General features: G+C 35.2%; 1 long non-coding RNA gene across 1 annotated transcript; it reads left to right on the top strand.

The window, feature by feature from the left end:
• LOC109822077 lies at positions 10,556 to 11,783 on the top strand. The gene is made up of 3 exons (XR_002242021.1): positions 10,556 to 10,684; positions 10,796 to 11,083; positions 11,702 to 11,783. It is a non-coding gene; the product is annotated as an uncharacterized LOC109822077 (long non-coding RNA).

Here is a 13,701-nt window from a genome sequence, read left to right as displayed (position 1 = left end):
TTCAAATTGTAACCTTCTGGAAGTCGTCAGAGTGTAACTTCCATCATCGGTGTTTGATGGGGATCAGCTAATCTATTGTGATTTTTAGACAGCCTACAATAAGTGGATTTTGTCAGAGGTGTGATATTAACGTGACAGGAAGATGTTGCGATCAACCATCTGTAATATTAGAAATACATTAAAGATCTAATTAAGCCATACATTTTCAACTTTGCCTTGAAGTATAATCTAACCTTGTCGTCAAGCCGGCCACCTCGGAGCAAAGTCAACAAATCTGCTCTGCTGATGCTGCTATTCGACGTTTCAATAACCTTATATCTCCTGAAACGCAGAACTAACTGCAATTAGAACTAATACTTGACAAATAAGAATAAAAATAGTCAACTGAATCATACATGTGTATCTTCTGAGAGCAGAATTTGGATAAGAAATCATTTTCAAGTTTGTTGAGTCTGGATGCCGCTAGAGGTGATATAGTAAAATTATGTACGAAAGCACCTGTGCTATCGATAATGCGGATGTTAAACAAAGACGAGTCTGTAATATCTGTATTCAGCTCTGCCAATAGAGCTACCTCTTCACGAGTCATTGGCTTCAAATTCATCACATCCCAGTTGCCGATTTGATTATCCAGAAAAAATTGAATAATCGTGTCAACTTTTTGCCCCTTTTCAGGACTTTCAAAAACATCTATAGTCTTCATTTGCTTTTTCTTTCTTTTTCCTTCAGTATATGGGGTCCTCCGCCATTTAGATCTCTTGCTTACCCTTATGGGGTCCTCCGCCATTTAGATCTCTTGCTTACCCTTCGTGGCTTTGGGCTACCCATTGCTTTCTCTTCGACATTACCAGTTAGCACTTCTACAATTCTGTCAACGTCGTGCGTAATATTCACAAGATGTAAATCCTCACTTGCTTCCTTTGAAGCAACATGACTCTCATCCGTTAATGTGCTATCTACAATAACCTGTGCATGTTCAACATGATCGTCGTCCCTATTCTCATGTTCCTCTTTCATATGTACATGTTCCTCAGCCTCACTATCTTCTTTCGCATCAACCTTACTATCTACATTTAAATCAACCAGCAAATCACCCAACTTATCAGAATCCTCTTCCCCCTTATCTACAATATCCTCCTCCTTATCTGCAAAATCAGTAGGTTCTTCTCCTGAAACTTTGATATCTACATCAACCTCGTCTGCAATATGCTCCTCTTTATTACGCTCTTCTACAATATCCTCCTCCTCTCTTTGAACAACGTCAACAGGAAGCTTAACATCCTCTTCTACATTCTTATGTACATTAAGCTGCGTGTTTGGGTCTTCACTATATACACTGCTCGGTTTAGACCTCTGTTCCTCTTGATTTACCCGCCGCTTCTTCCTTTTTCCATTTGCAATCTTATCATGTCTTCTCAAATCTTCAATTATCCTGTTCAGCCTGTTGATCTCAATCATAAATTCTTTGGTCTGCTTTGTGTCATCCAGCAATCTTTTGAGAAATTTAGCAGAATTTCTCCACAATGTAAGTTGCTGATCTATGGGAAGATATTTGATCTCCTCCTCATTGTCAAAAATGTCAATATGCTTTGCCATGGTCTGATATTAATAAGAGATTATGATTAGGATATTGTTTTTAGTTATTGTAAAATGAGTAAGACTTAACATAAGGGTCTGAATCATACAGAGAAGTTCCCAGGCGTTTTCTCCTGGCTAGCCTTCCTCCTCTTTGTCTCGCGCTTATGATGCGCAACTTTTCTCCTCTGTGCAGCGGGGAACGCCTGCTCAACTAGAGGAGGAGACACTTCCTCAATTTGCCTGTGGACAAATGCTATTGACGCTGCCTTAGCCTTCTCCGTAATGGTCACCACCTTCATAGATGGAACTTTCATGCTATCCGGTGCCCAATTTGTCATTGGGGGTCTGGAGCTATCTACGAGACCATATTTTTTAATGCCAGTCATCTCGTAGTACCATAGCTGTAGCAAATATATTTCGCATTTAAGTTAATAATAGAACAGTTTTAGAACTAACAAAACAGACAATAGAACTAACAAAACAGTCACTTAGAACTAACATGCTGCACATTAGAACTAACATTAGAACTAACACGTAAACACATAGAACTAACATGCTACACATTAGAGCTAGCATGACACTGTACAGAAATAACTCTCATCAGAACAGCAAATAGATCTAACATGGTACCTATCAGAACTAACTCTCATTAGAACTAACAAAACAGTCAATAGAACTAACAAAACAGTCATTAGAACTAACAAAACAGTTAATAGAACTAACAAAACAGTCAATAGAACTAACAAAACAGTTAATAGAATTAACAAAACAGTTAATAGAATTAACAAAACAGTCAATAGAACTAACAAAACAGTCATTAGAACTAACAAAACAGTCAATAGAACTAACAAAACAGTCAATAGAACTAACAAAACAGTCAATAGAACTAACATGTTGTTCATTAGAACTAACAAAACAGTTAATAGAACTAACAAAACAGTCAATAGAACTAACAAAACAGTCATTAGAACTAACAAAACAGTTAATAGAACTAACAAAACAGTCAATAGAACTAACATGTTGTAGAATAACATGTTGTACAATATAAATAACGTGTTGTATAGTAGAACTAACATAAAATAAGATAGAAATAACATAACCTAATTTACAACAAGCTAGGAATAAGACAGAACTAGAATGAAAAAACAGTCACTTAGAACTAACAAAACATTCACTTAGAACTAACATGCTGCACATTAGACAGTCACTTAGAACTAACATGCTGCACATTAGAACTAACATTAGAACTAACACGTAAACACATAGAACTAACATGCTACACATTAGAGCTAGCATGACACTGTACAGAAATAACTCTCATCAGAACAGCAAATAGATCTAACATGGTACCTATCAGAACTAACTCTCATTAGAACTAACAAAACAGTCAATAGAACTAACAAAACAGTCATTAGAACTAACAAAACAGTTAATAGAACTAACAAAATAGTCAATAGAACTAACAAAACAGTTATTAGAACTAACAAAACAGTTAATAGAACTAACAAAACAGTCAATAGAACTAACAAAACAGTCAATAGAACTAACATGTTGTAGAATAACATGTTGTATAACATAAATAACGTGTTGTATAGTAGAACTAACATAAAATAAGATAGAAATAACATAACCTAATTTACAACAAGCTAGGAATAAGACAGAACTAGAATGAAATAATATAGGTAAAATTATGAAACTTACACATAGTAGTGTCATGCAACCTGGGACATATGCCTTCTTTCGCTCCTTCTTTCCCTCCAGCGCAACACCAATGCCCCTGATAATTTCATCATAAAAGAACCGGGCCCATGCAACAGACTTGACCCTCTCAATGCTATCCAGATATCTGAGTACGGGTCTAGGGATACCTTCCCCTGCTCTGGGGCTCCATATCATAGAGCATTGGTACAGGATTTGTAGCAAAACAAATTCCTGGATATCCCCCGTTTCTGTTGATTCCACTAACCGTTCCAGATGCCCTTCGAGGTGTTTGCGCTGGGAGGTTTCTGGTTTTTTCAACCTCTTGCCTTCTTCAGAAATGTAAATATTTGCAAAGTATTTCATCCATATTCTGCTGTTTGAGTCCCGATTGTTACTTACAACTTCACCATTCATAGGAAAATGAGTGTGGTTGTGGACCCATTGCAGATCAAATTTTACCTTTCTAACAGCCCCGCTATTTGAATCAGGTATGGAAAATGTGCTCTTGTCTCCGTCATAATAGCGCAGCAGCAATTCCAGAGTGGGCAGATCGGGAGCAGGAGCACCGAATACAATATAGTGCTCAAACACAGAACCGCGGTAGGCATCCCTATGATACTGATTGATCTTCGGGGCTATTTTCTTCATGAACTTCCAATAGGCCCCAAGATTGGCGGTCAGCCTTCGTGACTCGGCCGCACCTGTAGGTGCAACATTTTCCCTGTAAAAACAATTCGAATTTGTAGGATCAATAGAACTAACGGACTAATATTAGAACTAACAAAATCTACATTTACATCTCCGTCCTAGAACTAACATTGAAGTCAATGTACTAACATTGGAATCATCTAGAACTAACATTGGAATCAATCTAGAACTAACATTGGAATCAATCTAGAACTAACATTGGAATCATCTAGAACTAACATTTGAATCAACCTAGAACTAACATTTGAATTAACCACCTAGAACTAACATTAGAATCAATCCAGCACTTACATCATGTGTACTCATCTACAACTGGTATTTTTGAGATGAACTGAATTTACGCAAAATTAGGTCGATTTCCCAGATTCTCGATAACATAGAACATACTGTTTTTCGGGGGAGGGTTGGATGGTACGCTCGGCCGTCGAGGGTCGTCCTTTGCTGTCTCGACGTGCTATCGCCTCCTTTTGCATCTCCATTAGGGTTTGCGTCGCCTCCTCCGCGCTTTCAAGCCCAGACGATACGTCTTGGCCCTTCGACGCGCGTCGGTGGTCGACCTCGAAATCGAAAAATGATCCTTCCCTGGACGACATGATTCAGGCAAAAACCCTAAAACTGTTGAACGGCGATGAGAAATTGGACACAATCTCGAGTTTCTGAGACAACGAAGAGGTGGAAGAGAGAGAGAGAGAGAGAGAGAGAGAGAGAGAGAGAGAGAGAGAGAGAGAGAGAGAGAGAGAGAGAGAACTTGAATAAGGATGAGGCGCGTTAACCAAGTTCAGTCCCATCAGAAGGGCAAGAGCGTAACTTCCGCCTTTGTTTTTCTGAAAAAGAGTAGTTAGGGGTCCCATAACAAATACTGTGCGTATTTAGGGCTAATACACATGGGCTGAAATACGAGGGGACTTGTCACATGAAGTTCCCACTTTTGGGGCCTGGACACAATTTTCCCAAATAAAAATCCGTGGAGCAAATATTTTGCTTCGTATCAAAGATTTGGAGACTGGAACACGGCATGCCAGCTAGGATATTTTGTAATGGCCGTCTTGGTCAGAAATTTGTGGAAGATTTGTACAATGTGGTGGGACCCACTGCAACTCAAAGATAGCAAACAAGTTGTAAAGATCTGAAATTAAGATTAAAGAACTTCAGAAAACTTTAAAAAGTTCAAAATAGAATAAAACTTTTTTGCTTATATATTATATTTTAAATATGAAATCAATCACGAGTGTGTTAGGGCTTATCTTCAAAATACTTGTTTGGGTGATAACAAACTCTCATTTGGTACTAATATTTATTTGAGATGATATAGTCACTAGTAGAAAAACGATCAACCTAGACGGAAATTTCCGTCTAGGTTGATTGAAATTCCGTCTAGATTAGGTCATCTAGACGGAATTTCGTCTAGTTTGGGTGGTTTATTTTGCTTCCGTCTAGATTGATGCAAACTAGACGGAATTCCGTCTAGGTTGATCAATCTAGACGGAAGTCAACCTAGACGGAATAAAAATTTTGTCTAGGTTGACGGACCAGACGGAATTCCGTCTGGTCTGTCAACCTAGACGGAATTTCCATCTAGGTTGGTTTTTTACAACCTAGACGGAATTTCCGTCTAGGTTGACTCAATCTAGACGGAATTCCATCTAGATTGCCTTTTTGCAGGGAAAAAAAATTAATTAAAATTTGTATTTCCCTGTACAATTACATTAATATTTGAATACATCCAGAAAATACTATACACGCCACATTCAACCATCCAATCATAATCAAAATTCATAACAATTCCATTCAAAAACATCTATATAACCAAATCTAACACATTGTACAAATCCAACCATCCACTTCAAAATATACATCAATCAGTTCCGTCTAAAACACATCCAACAACATATATACTAACAATACACATGACTAAGATATGATACACGACATGAATAAATGTAGTGTTATAACAAATAAAACTGTTTATTGCGCATTAAAAATAAAAAAACCTCATCCATCGTCGTCGGCGGGGGTATCTCTATCCCGATTACGAGAACGGGTGCTGCTCCCTCCAATATCTCCACTCTGAATGTTTAATTGAATAATCATTATGTGGTGTTTGATAACATATTAGATAAAAATGAATTTATAAATATAAGAAAAAATAAAGTACCTGAGCACTACTCTGTCTAGCGTCGGAATTATCGCCAATCGAGCTAATGATCCGTATGACACCACCATACGCGCTATAAGGAATAGCACTGCCTAAATATTGTATAACATACCCCATGAGATCGTCCATCGAGTTCGCCGTCAGCGCAACTCTAGTCATCTCATTAGTCACCTGAATATGCAGCTCCGGGTCAATTTTGTCAATCAAATACGCAGAGATACGTGCGACAAATGGCATAGCCTGGAAACTGCTTGTGGCTGCTCTCGTCGATATAGATGGTGTGGAGGATGCTGTGGACGATCTAATGCTTATACCAGGTGAAGCTCCGACACCATGCAGAGGATATGTTCCTCTCCTATTATTAGGGAGAAATAAATATTAAACTTTGCTCTCAAATTCAATAATGTTAAACAAATATAAATAGTATGTAGTATTCAAATTGATTCGATTTTTCACCATCCTTACCTATTATGACCCATCAGGTTCTGTGTGAGATTGATGTTCTCCTCTGCAGAAAGCATGTGAGGGTCTGGCTCGATTTGTTCCTCCTCCTGCGAAATGTAGACTGATGCAGGCTCCTTGGATGCGGTCTCAAATCCCTCCTAAAGCATAAATTTATAGTTAATTCAAGATAATGATCATATTATTTGTGTTCTTGTTTCCTCGTAATGTTAACAAAATAGAATTAATAATACTACTCAAGATATGTATAAGTCTCACCACTAACTCGAGATTTGCCGTGATCTTATCCCGATTCCTCTCATCACCCCTATATTGTTCACGAAAAGTACCATATGCCGCTCTGGCCCTCAAGTGTATCGGCATTAATGATTTCCCCTGTCATATTATAAATTATGAGATTTCATAATCATACTAAACATTAAGATCTTTTAAATCTTTAAATGACATATACCGTATCTTGACAATAAACATCCTCCAGATTGGCGTAGGAGTGTGAGCCCAAGTGATGGTCATGCAGCTTCTTTCTTCTATTTTCTGACCCCTTCGTGGATTTATTCTTTAAAAAAAATTCTGTAAATATAAAATGAAATAATATCTTAAAATTATAAACTAAATTTCATGAAACTAACCTTGGCGGCATCGCTGTCCCAATACATGAGGAGAGCCGTGAAATGAATCTCGTCAACTCGGTCATCGAGGTTTAAAAACCTCTGCCAGTCCTCCTCATACCTGTCATAGGTTTCATGTTTGATCTCATGCCTCCATTGTTTGAGGACTGCTTCAACCTTGACATTAAACACATAATTCCAAGCCCCCTCAAAGTCCTCAAGGCAGAAGCAGTCCTGTAGATTTACATACACATTTAGTAAGGATAATTTAATATCAATTATTAATTATTAATAAATGAAAATCTAAAACAATATGCACTTACCATAAGCGCAGTCCATATCGCCTCGTATGCGGTCCATGGTAATTCTCAAAAATAAAAATAAGGGTTGATAATGGTCGCTCTACGCACGAGAACCCCAATATATGCATTCAATCGGGACGACCAAGGACCAACGGGCAAATTAGAACTATTCCACCTAATAATGGCTCTCATTCCTCTTGGCGGTTGTTTAGAATCAGGCTTACCTCCGCCACGTCGTCCCTCTATGCGATCCTTCTTAGCACCTACAATAATGACAACATGATAATATATCATATAATATACAAATGTGAAAATTAAAAGTATTTATATAATTTACCATTCGCTATCTCTCTTTCTTTTGCTGCGAGTGCAACAGCTTTCCTAGTCTCCAACATAGGAAGCATTTCCTGATACCTTCTCGCAGCACGTGGGTGGTACTTCCTTGAATCAGCCTTGGACTTATGAGAGTCCGGAGGTAAAGGTAAACTGAGAAAGTCCTGGGTCTTTGGCCGCAAGTCAGTATGGAATGTATATGATAGATATGTCGGGGTCCAAGTAGCACCTACATAAGAAAGAAGATTCATTAATATTAAATTTTAATTGAACATTATCAATTATTAAATATTTAATACCTACGTCGGGGGATGGTTCTGGTGCTGCATCAGAGGGGCCGGGTGATGAATATCCAGCATCTACAACAAATGAACACTATGAGCTAGATAACTAAAAATTTATAAAACATGTTAAAGTATTAATTAATTTTTATACCTGCATCCGGAGATGGTAGTGGATCATCAGCACCACTACCTGGGGTGATACTCCGTGAGCGATCACCCTCCAGGTCAAAGAGCCTCCTCATCCTCCTCCTCATCTGCAAATATAATAAAGACAATCGTTAAGAAAAAATTGTATACATGCTCATGAGATATGTTGTTATGAAATGCATTATTGTTTTTATTATGATAAGATAAAAATCGATAATGTGGTGTAACATATATAGTTCATACCTACATCCAGCGCCATATTCTGTGCGTAAGAGAATTATTGCCAAACATCATCAGATGAACCGATTGGTTCACTATAATTATCTTCACTTTCTTCAATATTTTTTTCATTGTTATTAGGAAGAACAACAGATCTTGGCTCCTTGTACAAAACCACCCAATCATACATGACATTCGGATCTTTCACATAGAAGCACTGATCTGCTTGTTCTGCGAAAATGAATTTCTCATTCGTATATACTTCTCGGTGAAGATTGACTAGTGTAAATCCATAATGATCCTTTTGCTTTTTTGCAGGACACCACCGAACCTTGAACATCGTGTAAGTACATTGTTTTGGTTTACCAAACCCGTAAATTACCTCAACGATATCTTCTAATTGGCCATAATATAATATGTCAGCTAGAATTGGATTCTGATCTCTTATACTTGAAAAACATTCTTGAGCAAACAAGCCCATGACCCCACTGTTCTGAGTTACCCTCCTATCATCTGTCTCTAACGTTCGAAATTTATATCCATTCACCAAATGCTCATTATAACGTCTCACTTCGTGATAAGGACGTTGTGCATGGATAATAATTTCATCTGGTAATGTAGTATCATCAAGAAGTGATTTTTCAACCTAAGACAAACAATTTGAGAATATTTAGGCGATGTTATATTATGAATGTTCAATAATTAATTGTAAAACACTTACATCAAATCTTAACCAATCAGAAAATTCTTTCCTATGTCTTTTCTGAATATTATGCGCTGCATTCCTAGCAGCCCAAGTATCTTATAATCATAAAAGTTAATTATTAGCACGGTAATTTGAAAAACGCGTATACAATTAATAAATATAAGAAAAATCGTAAATTACCTTTCAATCGGATACATCCAACGATAAGTAACAGGACCGGCGATTCTAGCCTCTCTTGCAAGATGCTGGGTAAGATGGACCATAATTGTAAAAAATGAAGGAGGGAATATTACTTCCATATTGCATAGAGTAACTCGGACATCAGCTTCAAGTTTCTTAAAGTCATCTACATCTACGACTTTAGAGCATAATTTTCTGAAAAATCCACAATACTCAATAATAATCTTCGACGCTTCTTTATCCATATTGTTACGGATTGCAGCATGGAGCAATTAATAGAGAAGAACGTGATAATCATGTGTCTTCAGACCTAAGAGTTTTCTCTCTTGCACCTGGACATTATTTGAAATGTTAGCAGAGTAACCATCCGGCGACTTTACCGATTTGAGAATTTCACAAACTCGTTGCATCTGCTCATTTGACATTGTAACACGAGACGGAGGCAACTTTAATTTTTTAAGGCCAACGTCTTGAGCTTGCAAATCATTTCGGATATTCAAAGCAGTCAGATCTTGGCGCGCCCGTAGATCATCCTTCGACTTGTTTGCATCTTGTAGGAGAGTTGATACTATGTTATCACATATATTTTTCTCAATATGCATAACATCTAAGTTGTGTCGGATTTTTAGATTCTGCCAGTAAGGTAGCTGAAAGAAGATACTAAATTTAGTCCATCCTCTAGGTAATGTTTGGGCTTCGTCCTCAACTTGCATTTTACGGACCTTTCGCTTACGCTTCAATGGCTTTTTTAACTTTAAGTAATCTCTTACTCCGAGCGTGTTAAATTTAGAATAGCGTTTTTTCCCAAACACAACTTTTGGAAACCCCTCAAGTAATTGAACGATCTCAGTACCTGTCAGTTGACGCGGCTTCATTCTTTTCTCAACTGTACCATCAAACTTAGCTGATAATTTTCTGTACTTATGACTCAAGGGCAACCACCTTCGATTAAACCAATAACAACTCTTTCGGCTATGTGGTAATTGAATAGCTTCAAATTCCGGACCACATACAGGACAAGCACACTTGCCCTTCGTGGAATACCCAGACAGATTAGCATAGGCTGGAAAATCATTAATCGTCCATAATAGAATAGCACGTAATCTAAACGATTCTTTTAAATGGGCATCATATGCTATATACTATGTACCTCATGTAATTTTTCAGAGTTCAATTACTAACATTGTGCCATATTTTCAGTATTGTGCGTCTGTTAAAAGTTCACTTGTAATGTAAATATTTGCATTCTCGCCTCCTAGAGTGGATGTTTCCTCACCTTCTCATCTAAATTTTTTTTTTCAGTAAGTTTAATTACATTATTGAAAGATTTGGATCTTCTATTTATTTTATTCTCTCTCCTTTCTCTTCTATTTTAAATTCACACCTTCATTTTTTTCTTTGTCATTAAACAGGGCTGGTTGCTTCTCTATACTTTGAATTTTTTCCTGTCAAGATGAGAAAATGTATTCCTTTTTCTGCCTCCCTACAAAGGAATGCAATAGCTAATGCATAAAAGTAAAGTATTATCGATTAAATATCCGTTGTAAACTTAATTTTGATTGGAATGTAAATAATGGAAAGCTCGCCTGTCAGTGTGGATGTATCATCAACTTCTCATCCAAAAGTTTATTCATCCAGACAATCCTTCAATATGCAATCAACTTGATTCTAGGTGATAATGCATGGGATCAACTACAGAGGTAAGTTCGATATCAATCTCCAAAGATTTTTATGTATTGAGTTTTTGTCCTTGACATTTCTCTTCTATTTTTAATTCACATCTCCAACTTTTGATGGAAAAATTATCAGCTCCATTTGCTAAAACCTATGTAAACTCAACTTTTTTTTGAAAACCAATGTGGATTAATTGAGTTTTTTCTCCTCTCCTTTCTCTTTTATTTTTAACTCACAATCTCCTTTTTTTTATTGTCAGTAAACATATCCAGTTGCCCAAAACAAATGAAAACTCAATTTTTATTCAAAATTAACGTTGATTGTATTGGATTTTTTTGGATTTTTTATCCTCCTTTATCTTCTATTTTTAATTCACATTTTTAATTTTTCTTAAAAAATTATCAGGCCAGTTGCAACATGAAATGCTAATTTCTTCATTTTGAATACCCAATTACATGCTCTGAACATCCAAGTTTATCAAATTTAATTGTATCATAAGCTAACACCTTTAAATGAATAAATGAAATAATAAATAATAAATAAATAAATAAATAAATGAAATTAAAAAGATGAGAATTCTAACCTTCAAATTTCTGATGCAGATGTATCAGAAACAATTTCAGAAGCTTAAATTTCTGATGCAGATGTATCAGAAACAATTTCAGAAGCTTAGTTTTGGTGTGGTGGAGAAGGAAAACAGTATACTGGGTGGTTGTGGGTGAGAAGTAAAAAACCAATTTGTAGGAGAGTGGGTGTGGAGTTGAAGGAGAACGTGGGAAGTTTCATGAAAATGTGGGGAGGTGGTTTTTTGGTAGTTGGTTATTTGAATGGGCATGTAATAAACATTTTTAATTAAAATACCTTATGTATTATCATTATCTATGGAACTGTTATTGTTAATTATAGATTTTTTTGTTGGTCTTAGGTGTTATTTTGTTAGATGGTTAGTTAAACGTGGGAATGTGGTAAACATTGTTAATTAAAAAACCTTACGTATTATCAACATCTATGAAGTGTTACTGTTCTTATAGTTTTTTTTGTTGGTTGTAGATGGTTATTTTTGTAGGTGGTTATTTAAAAATGGGATTGTGATAAACGTTGTTTAAAAAAAACCTTATGTTACTGTTCATTGAAGTTTTTATTGTTGGTTGAAGATGGTTATTTTTGTAGGTGGTTATTTAAAAGTGGGATTGTCAAATAAACGTTGTTAAATAAAAAATGTTACTGTTCATTATATATTTTTTGTTGTTCTCCTTTAGTAATAAAGAAGTAGATTCAAGACATGTATATATTCTTTGGTGATGCTTGAGAAATTTAACGTGTAATAACTTTTTATCTGCTCTCTGGATGTTTTTGATAATTTGCTTAGTTCCATACCTTTACATGCTCACCTTACCTATTGTATATACATAATTTTAATTTTTTCCTTGATTTGTCTTGGTTTTTTCTTTCTTTCTATGCTTATTATTAGATTTTTCCTTTTCCATTTTTGTATAAAAAATAAAATAAAAATTTCTCTTTTTTTTTGTTTTCTTAGAAAAAACTTTAGACATGCCTATGTATATGCTTTTATAAGATTGATTTAGATGATGCTATCTTTTGGTATATAGGCTTGATTATGTCATACAAGTTCACATATAGTTTTTCAATATATGTGTGTGCCTGTGTGTGCACGCACAAATATTACTTGATACTTTGTTTCATGAGATATTTCATGTTATATTTTCACACACCTATTTTATTATAATGTTTTGTATTGTGAAATAATGGTAAAGAGTTTTTTATATTCGGAATGATATATTTTTGGAATATGTCAAGAGTTTTTTGAGCTTGTCATTTGGCTTAACATAAGCACTAGGGATGCTAAAGTGTATCTATATCTGAGAAAATATTCGTAATTGTATCCATTAGGATACATATATGGTTACTCAAATCTCCAATCGATAGGATATGGTTACGAATACGGTTTTGTAGTGAAATATCGGGATCCGTATCCAAATAATACAAAAAGATATTGGTCATCTTATTACAATAGTTTTAATCCTAGATTATTGATTTGAGATTAATTTTGATGATCAAGATGTTTAGTCTTAGCTTTTCAAATATAACGAACATAGTCATAAACTCTTTTGCATCACATGAACTATATTTTTTACAATATTGTTTAGTTTTCCCATATTTATTTTGTATCCAAATAATATAAAAAGTTATAAAATATAATATAATATATATTAGATTATGACATATTTAATTAAATTAATATAATATAATAAAACCCATATTATATTAAAGTTAAATATCATAGTAAATTATAAAATATAGTTAAAAGTATAAAATATTAAACAATAAATAATTTCTATTATAATATAATATAAAATATATTATAACATATATGTTATATTTCATATATGATATTATTATGGTATAATATGTGTGCATGAAAATGGTCAAACTAGTATTGATCAAGAAACTTAAAATGATGTTTTCAAAACACTTTGAAACAAAAACGCAAAGACATGGTGTTTCTTTAGAAAAACACCATAAAAAACTCACAATGGCGTTCAAACGCACCTAAGGATGTCATGGATTTTAAACAATGTCATAAATCCAAAATACAAATCCATCGTCCAATAAACCTCTAACC

Source organism: Asparagus officinalis, chromosome 8 (assembly GCF_001876935.1).
Source record: "Asparagus officinalis chromosome 8, Aspof.V1, whole genome shotgun sequence".
Classification (NCBI taxonomy): domain Eukaryota; kingdom Viridiplantae; phylum Streptophyta; class Magnoliopsida; order Asparagales; family Asparagaceae; genus Asparagus; species Asparagus officinalis.
This window is presented reverse-complemented; position numbering and strand designations above follow the sequence as displayed.